Consider the following 14,991-nt stretch of genomic DNA (forward strand, 5'->3'; position numbering starts at 1 on the left):
CCAGTGTGGATGGGGAAATGCTTGGGAGAAGCTGTGGCGTGGATGGGCCATGCCCTTGGAGAAGGCTGAGGCCATGGTTTGGGAGCAGCTTTTCTTGCAGCCGTGGCTGGCGTGAGGTGGGTCCCTGTGTGCTTGGCAGGGTGGGATCAGAGCTTTTGGGAGATGGCAGCGAGCACAGGAGCATCCTGCTCTGGGCAGCTGCTGAGGGCTGGATGTGCCGTGGCTGGCTGCAGGCTGGGCACATGTCCTGCCCTCCTGCTCTGCTGCCAAAGGCAGCAGGGATGGGCAGCTCTGGGCACAGCTCTGGGCACAGCCAGCATGGCCTGGGCACCGCAGGCCTTGGCACAAGGGCACAGGAGCCCTCAGCTGACGGGCGGTTTCTGCTTTCTCTCCTTGCAGCCGGGCTCTGCGGCTGCTGAGGCTGCTCTGGGCTCTGCCAGGGCTCTGCTGGGCTCAGCCCTGGGCCCAGCTGGGCTGGCTCTGCCCTCACATTGCTCTGACAGCTCTGCATCAGACGAGCCCCTTGCGAGCACAGCGCCTGAGCTTTCTGCTTTGGCAGTGAGTGAGACTCTGCTGCAGGCCCAGAGATTGCAGCTGGGGACACACATCCAATTGGCAAGGACCCAAACCTTCCACAGTCCCAGCTGAACGCCTGCATCTGCACAGGGTGTTTGTCTGTCCCATTCTTCCTTCTTGATTGGCTGGAATTGTGCAGTTGCACTTTCTTCCTCCTCTAGCAGTGCCACGAGTGGGCCAAAGCTGGCAAGTGGGCCGTGCTCCTGAGGCAGTGCAGTCTGGAGCTGGTGGATGGAGAATTGCCCTTCTGCACTGCCAAACCAGAGCAAAAAGCCCTAAGTGGGACTTTGTATCTTTAAGAAATCCCTGACAGTTTCAAAGGGAATGTGCAGCTCATTTCCAGGCTGAGAAGGAAGGGCATCTTCTAAAGGATTTGGGGTTTGACAGAGGTTAGATTCCCAGTCCTGCTGGAGCTGGCAGGGCACAAAGCAATTTCCTATTGCTTCAACCACACTTTAAAATAACAATGTTGGAAACAAACCCCAAAAATTTTTTTGTAAAGATTACTAAGGCCAGTAAGATGCATCAATGCCATCAGCACATTTATAAAGTAAATACCTGAGCTCTCTGTTTCAAAAGATCAGTTACCTCTTAATTTAGAGTTACAGAAGATTTTTCATTGCACAGTTGGGTTTTGTTTTTATCTTTCAAATTTAATAAACGTTTTCTTCTTTTCTTTTTCCTTTCTTTTATCTGTGAACCACAAAGCATGCTGTAAAAAAGGAGTGTCCTTTGCTCCTGGTTCCCGTGTGGAGCAGCTCCCTTCCTGCTGGCTGAGCTGCTCAGGCAGAGCCCGGCAGCTCCTGGCCCTGCAGGGCTGAGGCTTTTCCCCATTGCTGGGCACAGACTGATGGAGCAGCACTGCTGAACATGGGCACACAGAGGGACCAGCAGCAGCTGCCTTTGCCCACCTGAGGCTCCAAGGCCCAACCTCTGAGCAGCCAGGGCTGGAAGAGACTGGCAGGATCTGATCCCTGACTCTGGGCCAGGGCTGCACAAATGACCCCACAGCAGCAGCAGCAGCAGCAGCAGCAGCAGCAGCAGCAGCAGATGGAGCTGACTTTCAGCACAGCCCCTGCCCCTGTTCCCTCCCATGTGCAGCGGTGTCACAGCAGCCTGAGGCACCTGGGAGCCCCCAGTGCCAGCAGGGACTTGAGATGGCAGCCCTGGGCTCCTGGAGGCTGTGCAAGGAACGGAGCTGGGCACTCCCTGTCCATGGGGAGCTTGCAGATGGAAAAGGCTGCTGTGCCCAGGCAGCTCCAAGGGCACAGAAAGGAGGCTCTGGAGCACTGGATCTGTGCCAGTGCCACAGTCCTGGGCAGCAGCCAGCGAGCCCTGGGGAACAGAGGGCACAGCATGAGGGACAGAAGCAGGCAAGGGCAGAGACTGGAGAGAGCCAGGAGCAGGAACAGCTGCTCCATTGCACTCTTGGAGAAAGCTCTTGGCTGGTTCCAAGCGCTGAAAGGCGTGAAGGGCAGCGAGGAGGCCACAGCAAAAAATGCTCCTGTTTGCACAGCCTCCCCTCTCCGTGTCCCAGAAGGAATTGCATGGACTGTGCTCTTCTCTCCGAGTCGTCTCGTTCAGCATGAGCAGCTCAGCACCAGGAGCTGAAGGAGCTGAAGCCTCAGGCCGCAGGAGCTGGGCAAGAGGAGACTTTCTGAGCAAATGAATGCTGCTAACATGGACCCAGCTGAATGCAGTGGATAGAATCATGGAATCACAGAATCCTTTCTGTTGGAAAAGCCCTCTGAGCTCACCCAGTGCAGCCGCTCAGCCAGCAGTGCCAAGCCCAGCACTAAAGCACGTCCCTGAAGTGCCAAGGCCTGGACACCAGCCCTGAGTGAGGCCTGAACAGCAGGCCCTGAGCCAAAGGTGGCCTCTGGATGAACCTTCCAAGCAAAGGTTATCTTTGTATCTGCTCCCTGATGAAATATGCATGGTCATTAGCACTGTGATAGATGTAGCCACTCATTAGTGAAACATGTATGGACCTTTGTGTATTTAGAAGCCAGACAAGGCCATGAAATCTGACATCTGGCCTTGTTTGGAGCTGAATGGTCAAAGTCACCTCCCTTGGTTCCTCCTGGGGCCCTGGCCAGGCTTTGGGAGGAACCCAAGAGGAGGATGAAACCAGATGTTGCCACACTAGCAGTGCTGTCAGTTTGTCCATTCAGCACTGTCAGAGCTGGGCCCTCTCCCAGCGGGGTTGGAGCCTCACCTGTGGCTGGAGGCACCTGCAGGAATTGCCAGTGCCCAGGAGTGGCTCTGCAGCCCTTGGCTGTGACAGCTTCCCCAGCTGCTGTGTGGGTCTGGGCGATGGTAAAGGCTGAGGGTAACTGGGGCTGGATCTTTCTCAGTCACTGCAGGCAATCTTTGGTGGGGATGGTTGGGTGCATTGCTGAGCTGCTCCTGTTGTGATTCTTTGCTGCTTTGAGCTGCAGGAAGTGACACTGATTCCTTCAGTTGGAGTCTGTGTCCTTGGTGCTGACCCTGCCCCCTGGTGAAACAAAACTGGCCCAGTCTGGCCAGATCCCAACAAAATGTCACTTGTTCAGTGTAAATGTGAGGAATCAGTGCCATCAGAAATTCCCAGATGGGAAGCCCTTCCCTGGAGTTCCCTGGCTCTGGAGTGGGCTGAGGTCGGAGCCCCGTGGGAGCAGTGGGGCAGTCGGGTAAAAGAGGCTGAACCCCTGGATGGCTTCAAATGCATCCAAAAATTGCACATGGAAAAGGAAAAGAACTTGTGGGTTTGGGAAGACGAGGGTGAATTTTGTTAATGACACATTGGAAACAGCACCAACAGAAGGAAAAACTGTTGTTGGAATGCTCCCACATGGAGCAAGAGAAGAATGTTTTAATCTTGAGCTCAGATGCATTTATGCAAGTGAAATATCAATATAATAAATAACTATATACATATTTCTAGGATAATAAGACCTTCATATATATTTCTAGATTTATATCTATATCTATATTTATATTTCTGTATCACTATTTACATATAAAATAATAATAATGTGAAATAGTGCTGACAATACTAATTTGGTAGCTTTGGCTGCTCAGGTATGTAACACTAAACACCCTACAGAACAGGATTGGCCAGGACCCTAATGTCAGTGGTCAACTTTGTGAGATTGTATACAGTGAAAAAAGGAGGAAGGGAGGAAATTGGCTGTTTTTACAGGGTTTGCTGATACTGTGATGCAGAGTGCTTTGTCTGTTGCTGTGAAAAATTCCATGATTAAGCCTGCAGGGTTTTTCATGTACCAGACTATGCACAAGCTGCAGGTTTTGTTGCATGGGTAAAGGGGTTGTTAAAAGAGCAGTTATAAAAATGAGGAGATGGGAACCTTTGCCCATGGAGAACCCATCTCCCAGATGTGCTCCATGCCCTTAACAATGGCCCACGGGGGAAATGGAAACCCCCTGGCTGTGCACAGCTGCCCCCAGTTTGCAAATCCAACCATGGGCAGTGAGACTTGGGCTGCCTGGGAAATTGTTCTGGCTGTGATGGCCCCTGGCAGGGCCAGCCCAGAGGCTGCAGGGCTGGGCCTTCATGCACTGGAATTAGTTTGGATAAATTCAAAGCAAATGAGAGCTATCCATACTGAAACAGGAATTCAGATTCCTCCAGGACACTTTGCTTTGGTAACTGCTCACTTGGAACTTGGCCTTACAAAGTGTTCCATGTCATGGCAGGAAGAATTGATGCAGAATATGCAGGAGAAATTGCAGTAATTCTGTTAAACAATAGTGACCAGGATTGGATTAGTCAACCCCATGACAGGGTAGCACAATTATCAATATTGCAATGTTAAGAAGGATTGTGAAAAAAGGAGATCCACCTGCAATCACCACCGTTTGTGGAGATAAAGGGTTTGGATCCAGCAGCCCTAATAATGGAGCCCGAGTGTGGGTCCGGAGGCCAAATGGCCCTCCCGAGGCAGCTGAAGGAGCAGCTCCTGGGAAAGACAACTCTGAGTCCTGAAACCTGGGCAGGAACAATGGGAATGTGTCCCTGCAGCCAAGTGTTCTGTTTGAGAACAAGGAGATCTGACAGGATATTGTTTTACACATGCTGCCAGACCAAATCTCCCTGTTTGCCCCAAGGGCCCCTTTGGGAAATGCTCTGATGCACAGGGCTCCATGGGAAGGCTGCTGTGACACTGAGGGACTTGCACAGGAATTGCATCCAGGAGCCCGGGTGCCCCTCAGGGACTGGGACCTGGCCCCTTCCAGCCAGAGGGGAAAGGGCCCCCCCAGGCCTTGTTAGCCACAGACAACATGGTAAAGCTGAACAGCAAAGGGCCTGGGGCATTATTCTGGAATTAACATGGTGCCAGCTCCATGGACAACAGGATTGTTGTTCCTAACTCGAATGAGATTGAGAAAAATGAATGAAGAACGGTGTCACCAAAGTACTACTGGTGTCTGTAAGGTGTACCTTGATAGTCAGCCAGAATCTTTGTCTGCCACAAGCACCTCTAGAGTTTCACCAAGGGGTTAGTCATCAAAATGTAATGTGAGTTCTGATGGATTGCTGAGCTTCTTTTGTAATTCTTTGCTAATGATGATGTGCTTTGCTGAGCTTATCCTTTTGTAATTCTTTGCAGCTGTGCCTGATATAAATGCCACAATTCCTTCAGTTGGTGTCTGTGTCTTTGATAGTGACCCTGCCCACTGGAGAAACAGGGCCCCCTCTTGCCTAAGCGTTACCTGGGAAGGCAAAAACCCTCCCTCCAAAATTGCCCCCTTCCTCCTTGTTCCCCCCTTCATACCCTGAGCATGATGTGCTCTGTTCTGGGCTGTGCCCGGGGTCAGTTGGGGTCACCTGTCCTGGCTGTGTCCCCTGCCCAGCTCCCCCGCAGCCCCAGCCCCTCCCCAGCGTGGCTGGACGAGGGGCAGGACAGGCCTTGGCTGTGCTGCAGCTCAGCAAGAACAAAACCATCTCTGCGTGCTCAGCGCTGTGCTCAGCACCCGGCCCAGCAGTGTCTCAGTGCCAGGGGCTGTGCCCTCAGTGCCTGCCAGGGCTCTCCATGGCAACTGCCAGGCCAGGTGACCCAGGTGTCCCCCCAGTGCCAGTTGCCATGGAAACAGTGCCCAGCGCTGCCCCTTTCTGTCTGGCTGACCTGGCCTTTGGCCCTGGCAGTGCCCTTGGCTGCTGGTTCCTGGTGCCCGAGCGGCCAGCGCGGCACAGGGCAGGTGGCCATGGCACAGCCCCCAGCAAGGGATCCCCTCTGGCTCTGGGCACTGACACCAGCCCTGAGCAAGGGGCCCAGGGCAGCTTTCCATGGCCACCAACCACCACAATGGCTCCGGGCATTGGTTGCCATGGCACCAATCTAAGGAACGGGTCCCTGTGTCCATTGCCATGGCACCTGGTGGCACCAACGAGTGTCACTGCAATTGTACCTGGAACAGCCCTGGCACCACTTTGTCCTCAGGGTTGCCATGGGAGCCCAGGGCAGCAACAGCTCTGCAGGCAAGGGGCCATGGAACCTGGCTGCAGAAATGGCTCCTTGGGCTGGTTTCCAAGGAAACCTGAACTGATGGGGGTTGCCATGGCACCCAAAGCCAGCAGTGGGGTCCCTGCAGTGTCCATGGCAACAGTCCCTTGCAATGGCCCAGTGCAGGTTGGGATGATGATCCACCCTCACAGCTGGCCCAGAGCAGGTCTGCAAGTGCCCTTCCCACAGCCTGTTTGCACAGAAACACTTCCAGGGATCTCTGCATTTCCCTTCCCTCACTCTCAGGTCACTCACACACCTCCCAGCCACCCGCTTGGTGCTTTGAGCTGCAAGGAGTTCAAAGCTGCTCTGTCCTTCAGGAGCTGGTCTAATTCTACCTTCAGCCAAGTTTGGATTAATGTTTATATTAGAACTTCCTTTGTGTCTGTGCTAGATGAGTAATATGATGATTGTCTGTCACAATTAATGGACTAATATTATGTGTATATGGAAATATAATATAATATAATATTATATTATATTATATTATATTATATATAATGTATATATAAGAAAAGTTTTATAGATTTATAGTTGTACCTGCTCACATGGTTATCAAGGGACAATGGGAGTTGGGACATCTGGGAGGGCTGGCTTGTCACTATGGCGACATCTGACCTCTAATCAGGATTTCTCACAATTTTCGGGGGCTCTCCTGGGATAGACACCTCTCCCCGGTGGTGCTAGGAGTTTGCAAAAAGAAGTGCACCCACGCCACAAATTTGGTGGAGTCTTCAGATACTTCTGGGGCCACCAGTGGTTGCAGGCTGAAGCTCAGAGACAGCAGGAGGCTGGATAAAGAAAAGAGAAAAGGGGTGAGCACTATTTTTTAGCCAGATAATGACTCTGTAATTTCGGTATAGGAAAGCAAACTCCAGCCAGTACTCCATACCAGACCCGTCCTGGTCCATTGGAGTTTTAGGATGCTGGGCAGTTGGAGGAAACGGCAGGAATCATTATAAAGAGGAAAGCAGAGGTGTTTTTCCTCTGTGGACGGCGGGACACGTAGGACAGAGAAGTTTGAGAAGGGTTTTGTGGCACCGAGCCAGTGGTGGTCTCGGGGAGGCACAGCCAGCGCTGGGCTATTCTGGTAGGGAATGGCAGCACACGTGGTGGAGAGGAAAGCGGGGATTTTCCCCCGTGGCCAGTGGGACACGTGAGATGGGTTTGTGTAGGGTTTTGCACACCGAGCCAGCGGCGGTGTCGGGGGAGGCACGGCCAGGGCTGTGGTATCCCAGGCTGGCTGAGCAGCGATAGCCGGCGGCAGTTTTGGGGGAAGCGCCAGCGGCCGGGCACTGGTGGCACTGGCCGAGCTCGGTGGGAATGGCTCTTGGGCAAAACCAGCTCCAGGGTTCCCGGAGCCAGCTGAGATCGGGCTGGAAACGGGACAACCGCCGAGAGGTTTGCTGAGGTGGGGTTACCCTGTAGTAGGCGTAACACTTCACATGCCATGGCGAGTCGGGGCGGAGCTGCCGAGCCAGGGTGGGCTGGGGACGGAAGCCCCTGGACCACAGAGTTTTTTTCGGAGGAGAGGTAAAGCTTTTTTCTAGTTTTTTCTCTTCCCCTTTTCTTCCTCTCTCCCCTTTTTCCTCTCTCTCTTCTCTTCCCTTCTCCTTCCTCCTTTCCAGGTTTCCTTTTTTTTCCCCTCTCCCTTCTTAGGGAGCTGGGCTCAGTTGGGAGGGCCTGTGCTTGGAAAGGCAGGCTCTGTTGGGGGCAGACCTGTGATAGGCTGGTCATGATGGGATCATGGGTGAGTAGCGAATCCCCAAAGGAAGACGCAGAGATTGAAGAGGAACCAAGGGGCATCCCTCCAGACAGCCCACTAGGAAGGAAGCTAGCCCGGTGGAAATATGACCCCAACACCAAAGATAAGGACGAGAGCAAAATGGTTCAGTACTGCGTATTGGAATGGACCAGAAGGGAAATCAGGAGAGATCATGTCTACTGGCTGAGATATGGATCAGACAAAGGATGGATATGCCGAGCATTAAACATGATGTAAGAGCTAAGGAACCATTCAATCAGGAGGAGAGTGACTGTGCTGCTTGCTGGGAAGGGGAAACCTCCCCCTCGAAGGTGAGCATGTTTAAGGTAGCAGAACATACAGAGTGGGACCCGTTAGACCTGTTCCCCCTCCCACTTCCAGCAGTCCCAACTGCACCTCCCCTACGCCCTGATGGGCCTAACCAGAACACCAGGAGCAGGGTAGCACAAAGAGAGGAAAGCAGATCAGAGGATGGGAGCCAAGCATTGGGACTGTACCCCCTGAGGGAGGAACCCCTGGGGGGATATGGGAATGAATTGGATTTGTAACTGTACCTCTCAGTTCTTCTGACATGAGAATGTTCAAGAAATAATTGAAAGGATTACTAGAGGACCTCACTGGATTAGTGAAACAGTTAGATCAATTTCTGGGGCCCAATATTGATATGTGGGAAGAGATGCAATCAATAATGGCTGTGTTGTTCACACCAGAAGAAAGACAGATGATCCGAGCAGCTGAGATATGGATATGGGAAAGGAAGCATGTGCAAGGACCTCCTGGGGATCTGAAGATGCCCATAGTGCGCCCCACCAGGGACCGCAACAGCACTGGGGGAAGGCAAGACATGGAAGAATAGAGAACACTGATTACAAAAGTCATCAAAGAAGCAGCTCCATGTAACCAAAATGCCTGTAAGGCTTTCAATGAGCAGCAAAAGAGGGAAGAAACCCCAACAGAGCGGTTAGAAAAGCTGAGGAAAAATATAAGGCAATATTCAGGAGTTGACCCTGACACAGTGACTGGACTGATCTTACTGCACAGATAAATTTTGTCATTCATGCCTGGCCAGATATACGGAGAAAATTAGAAAATTTAGATGGTTGGCTAGAAAAGAGGTTGGAAGATCTCTTAAGGGAAGCACAGAAGGTGCATGTAAAAAGGGATGAAGAGAAGGCCAAGACAAAAGCCACGGTAATGGCAACTGCCATTAGGGAAGGGAACCAGCATGCAAAGAACAACCCAGGTAAGGGAGGGGGATTCCAAGTACGGGAAGATAGAGGGGAGATGCATCTCCTTGGGACTGGGCAGAAAAAGGAGAGTTTGGGAAACAGGGGAACTTAGGACCAGTCTGCTTTTACTGTAAAGAGAGTGGGAATATTAGAAGGAATTGCCCCCAGAAGGAAAAGGATCTGAGGGTCTATGAGACTGAGCAAAAAGAAGTAGATCAGCAGTGTCAAGGGCTCTACCTCCTGGGGACAGAATACCACCAGGGGCCCTTGATAACTTTAAAAATAGATCCCCAGGAGGAAGAATTTGAATTCTTAGTAGACAAGGGGTCTGAAAGAACTTGTGTTTGTAGAATCCCAAAGGGGTGCAAAAAGGGTCAAGATACCATGCAGGTAGTAGGTGCAAAAGGGGAGGGGTTCAAGGTCTCAGTTATAAAGGAAGTAAAGTTTGAAGGGGCAAATAAAGTAGGAATTGGAGATGTTCTATTAGTTCAAGAAGCAGGATGCAATCTATTAGACTGAGATTTACAAGTGCAGTTAAGCATTCGAGTACTCCCAGAGGAAGGAAAAATGGTGGTTAAACTTCTCGAATTAGGGGAAGAGGATGAGGGCAACATTCATGAGATGGTGTGGGCAAAACCAAAAAATTGAGGCAAATTGAACATGAAACCTATAGTAATAAAATTAATTGATGACAGCCATCCAGTCCAGGTATGACAATATCCACTCTCCCTGGAGGGGAGACGAGAACTGCAGCTGGTGATACAGGACCTACTTGAGGACAGGACCTTAGAACCATGTATGTCCCCCCATAATACACCCATATTACCAGTAAAGAAGTCAGATGGGACATACAGGCTTGTCCAAGATTTGAGAGAAGTGAACAAAAGAGCAGTGAATCGGTACCCAGTAGTGCTTAACCCCTCAACACGACTGAGTAATATCCCCCCAGCACACCACTGGTTTATCGTCATACACCTAAAAGACATTTTTTGGGCATGTCCACTGGCAGGGGAAAGTAGGGATATATTTACTTTTGAATGGGAGGACCCTGATTCCGGTAGGAAGCAACAGCTTTAGTGGACTGGGTTACCCCAAGGGTTTTCCGAATGCCCAAACCTCTTCGGTCAAGCCCTAGGAGAAGTAACACAACTCTTCTCCATCAAACCTGAGATGAAGCTCATCCAATATGTAAATTATTTCCTTTTCTCAGGACAGGAAGAAAAAGAAGTTTGGGAATCTACCATAGTGTTGTTAAATTTTCTGGGGGACCAAGGACTTCAGGTATCAAAAGGGAAACTCAAATTTGTAGAGAGAGAAGTAAAATACCAAGGACATGTGATTTGTCAAGGGAGCTGGCGGCTGAACCCTGAGAGAATTACAGGGATTGTTTCACTCCCACTGCCAAAAACTAAGAGGGAAGTCAGAAGGTTTTTAGGCCTGTTGGGATATTGTAGGCTATGGATTGAAGGATACACACAGGCCATCCAGTTCTTGTATGAAAAGTTAGCAGAAGAAGAGATTAGGTGGGAAAAAGACGATGAACAAAACTTTGAAGCTTTAAAGCAAAAATTAGTCAGTGCATTGGCACAGAGTCTTCCTGCCTTAGACAAACCCTCAAACCCTTCTGTCTGTTTGTGGATATAGAAAGAGGGGTAGCACAAGGAGTGTTAGCCCAGGACTGGGGAGGATCCAGGAAACCAGTGGCCTATTTATCCAAACTGCTGGACTCTGTCAGCCGGGGGTGGCCAACCTGCATTCAGGCTGTGGCAGTGACTGCCCTACTCATAGCAAAAAGCAAAAAATTACCCTTTGGGGGAAAATTGAAGATATATATCCCAAACTCAGTAAGGAGTATCCTGAGCCAAAAGGCTGAGAAATGGCTCACTGATTCCCAAGGGCTAAAGTATGAAGCCATCTTAAGAGATAATGGTTTAGAGCTAATCATGAGTAACCAACTCAACCCTGCCCAGTTTTTGTATGGAGAACCAAGTGAGGAACTAATACATAATTGCCTAGAGGTTATAAACCATCAAACTAAAGGAAGAGAGGACCTAACAGATCAACCACTCCAAGGTGGAAAACGATTATACATCGATGGATCTTCACGGGTAATAAAGGGGCACAGGGTATCAGGGTACACTACAGTGCATGAAGGGATGGTGGCCATAGAAAAGGGAAAGTTACCTTACAACTGGGCAGCCCAAGCATGTGAGTTGTATGCCCTAAAACGAGCTCTGGAAATATTAGCGTGGAAAAGGGGAAAAAATATATACAGACCGAAAATACACTTTTGTAGTGGTGCATACCTTTGGAAAAATTGGGAGGACAGGGGACTATTCACTTCAAAGGGAAAGGGACTGATTCACGAAAAAAATTGTATTAGAAGGGTTAGAAACCTTACAATTACCAGGGGAAGTAGTGGTGGTATATGTTGAAGGACATCAAAAAGGGGACCAAGGGAAAAATTTAGACAATTTAGAAGCTAAAAATGCAACTGAATCAGGGACAGAAAAACTAATAATAGTATTAACCCCCATGAGAAAAATGCAAAAAGTCCCTGTATTCAGTGGGACAGAAGAGGAAGAACTCCTTAAAATAGGAGCCAAGAAAGATAACAAAGGGAAATGAGCAGATGGAAGGAAATAATAATAAACCCTTTGCCAGGAAAATGCTAGAATGCATACATGGAACAACACATTGGGGTACACAAGCGCTAAGTGATCAATTTCTAAGGAATTGGGGATGCACATGAATTTTCAGAATCGCTAAGCAAGTAACTGAACAGTGTGTGGTATGTCAACAAGTGAATAAGAAAATCATGAGGAAAACACCCAGGGGAGGGCAAGAACTGGCCTTATGACCCTTCCAAAACATCCAAGTAGACTTTACTGAGCTTCCCCAGGTACAATGGTGGAAGTTTTTGCCAGTGATAGTAGATCACTTGACTCATTGGGTAGAGGTGGTACCCACTGTGAAAGCCAATGCCAATGTTGTGAGTAAAAAAATTGTAGATTCAATTATTCCCCAATATGGGATGGCAAACAGGATTGATTTAGACTGGGGAACTAATTTCACATCAAAGATATTGCAGAAAGTTGTTCAGGCCCTGGGAGTAAAATGGGAATTACACACTCCATGGCATCCACAGAGTTCTGGTCAGGTTGAGAGAATGAATCAAGCTCTTAAAAGAGCTCTAGTTAAGCTAATGATTGAAACCCAAATGTCATGGATAAAATGTCTCCCTTTGGCCTTATTAAGAATGAGAACCCAACCCCAGTCAGATCTGGGGGTCCCACCCTATGAAATGATGTTTGGGTTTCCCTTCCTGACCTCACCCCAGAAGGTTGCCACCTATGAGGAAGGGGAAGCCAATGCCAAGGAATAAGTGATGTCTATAGCACAAACCTTAGAAGGGCTAAGAGATAAAGGGGCAATTCCTCAAACTACCACCCTGGATTTCAGAATCCATAATATTAATCCCGGGGATTGGGTGATGATTAAGCCATGGAGAGATCAGCCTCTAACTCCTCAGTGGGAAGGTCCCTTTCAGGTACTGCTCAGCACCGAATCGGCCGTGCGAGCTGCAGAGCGGGGATGGACTCATGGCAACAGAGTCAAAGGCCCAGGAGAAGAACCCAAAGAGTGGACTGTAACATCCAGGCTGGGTGAAACAAGATTGACTCTAAAACAGAGACTGAGAGACAACCAGAAAAACACCAAGATGCCCAAAAAGCAGAGTCAAGCTTCCACCAACCAGCTCGGGAACTGTCTTCCTGTTTTCATGGGTGAGAATTACCAGCATCTGTTGAGGGGAAGTACACAAGGGACTGTAAAAGGCAATGGGACAGCTTCTTCAAGAAAATAAGACAAAGGAAGGAGGGCAAGACCAGGTTGGCCCCTTTGTTTGCTACCAAGAAGGCTCCATAGCCCTGCTGTGGGTAGCAACCCTGTAGCCATGGTAAGGTAGGGACAAAAGGCCATTCCAGACCTCTGTAATTCCTCAGTTGTCTTTTAATTCAACAGGGACTGGAGGGCAGGACTGAGTTGGCCTCTGTGCTCACCCCTAAGATGCACCAACTATGGGTAGCAGCCACACAGGCACGGTAGATGGGAGTCAAAGCCACACTGGACCTCTGGGATGCCCTTTTGACCATTCCAAATGAGTGTGTCTAAGGAAAACCTGAGATTTTTTTCTCCTGTTCCCACTGTCCTTGCCCGCATCAACAGATGCTGGTATGACTCATTCAAGAGAGAGAGAAAATTTTGTACTTAACTGTTTGAGCAAAATGACTTACAGAAAAAGAAAAAGGGGGCTTGTTATAGATGTGTAATCCTATGGTTGACTCTCACAATTAAGGGCTGGATATTAAATCTATGTTAGGAGAAGTTTTGTAGGTGTACAGTTATCCTTCCCCTCCCCCTTGCATTGCTATCACAGGATGGCCTCAGCAGTTGGGGCATTTGGGAGGGTTGGCTTGTTCCTATGGCAGCACCTGACTGTGGTGATGTTCACAGGGGTTCTTGGATGAGGGAAGAGATGAGAATGTTGACTCCATGTTTCAGAAGGTTTATTTATTATTTTATTATATATATTACATTAAAACTATACTAAAAGAATAGAAGAAAATGTTTCATCAGAAGGCTGGCTAAGCTAAGAATAGAATGGAATGATAACAAAAGCTTCTGTCTCTGACAGAGAGTCCAAGCCAGCTGACCATGATTGGCCATTCATTAGAAACAACTCTCTGAGACCAATCACAGATCCACCTGTTTCATTCCACAGCAGCAGATAACCACTCGTTACATTTTGTTCCTGAGGCCTCTCAGCTTCTCAGGATGAAAAAATCCTAAAGAAAGGATTTTTCATGAAAAGATGTCTGTGACACCTGACCTCCAATCAAGGTGTGAGACAGTGATCTCCACCACTGGACAGTGAAGAAGGAGTCGATTGACAAGACTTTGGGAAGGGCCAGAGGTATAAAAGACAGAACATCCATTTTGTAGATGAGCACATCCTGACTGAATCCTTTGCTTCTCACACTGTGTTATTTTCTTTATTCAGTCTTCTGTTGTATTTTGATAAGATCTTAATATTTTAAACTTTTAAAAGTGAAAATGGTTTCTCACATGAGGTTGGGGAATGTGGGGCAAGGTTGTCCACACCGGGTCAACTCTCAAGGTAAAACTTCTCTGACATGGTGAGACCTCCTTAGGAGCAGCCCTACATCAATATAAATCACAGAAAGCTGCAATCAGCTCTTCTCTAAAGAGAACAGTAATAAAATACACTCTTTAAAATAGGATTACTTATTTCTTAGAAGGTCATTGAAATATTTCTTCACAACTGTAAAAGGAAATCTGCCTAATAAACGCTCCAGAGCCGAGGGAAATCAAGGCAGAGCCATGGTGTGTCAGGACTTGCTTGACCCTAATGAGCCCCGTGGTGCATTTGGAGCTGAGCCCTGGAACCTCAGGGCCTGAGATTGCACAAACCTTTCCAGGAATCAAAGTCAGAGGAAAAACTCAGAGTGTCTCAATGCATGAATGGGTCCCTCTGAGGTCCATCCCCAACACAGGCTCCTCATGGACTCCTTGAGGGGGGGGAGAATTGGAGGCCAGAATTGGAAAAAACACCTCTCAGAGATTCAGAGTGGAAAGGAACATCCAAAGTACCTTAAAAACCTTGAGTATCTCAAAGCATTACTGAGCCCCACTGAGAGTCAGTACAAAGCCCTCAATGGACTCATTAAAGCAGATAATTGGAGCCATGATTGCACAAACCTCTCACAGAGTCTGTATCAAAAGAGAAACACCAAGTACCTTAAAATAACTGAAGTATCCTGAAGTATTAATGAGCCCCACTGAGTGTTGTTACTGACAAAGCCTCTCCAGGGACTAATTACAGCAGATAATT

Source organism: Agelaius phoeniceus, assembly GCF_051311805.1.
Source record: "Agelaius phoeniceus isolate bAgePho1 chromosome W unlocalized genomic scaffold, bAgePho1.hap1 SUPER_W_unloc_1, whole genome shotgun sequence".
Taxonomy (NCBI): Eukaryota; Metazoa; Chordata; class Aves; order Passeriformes; family Icteridae; genus Agelaius; species Agelaius phoeniceus.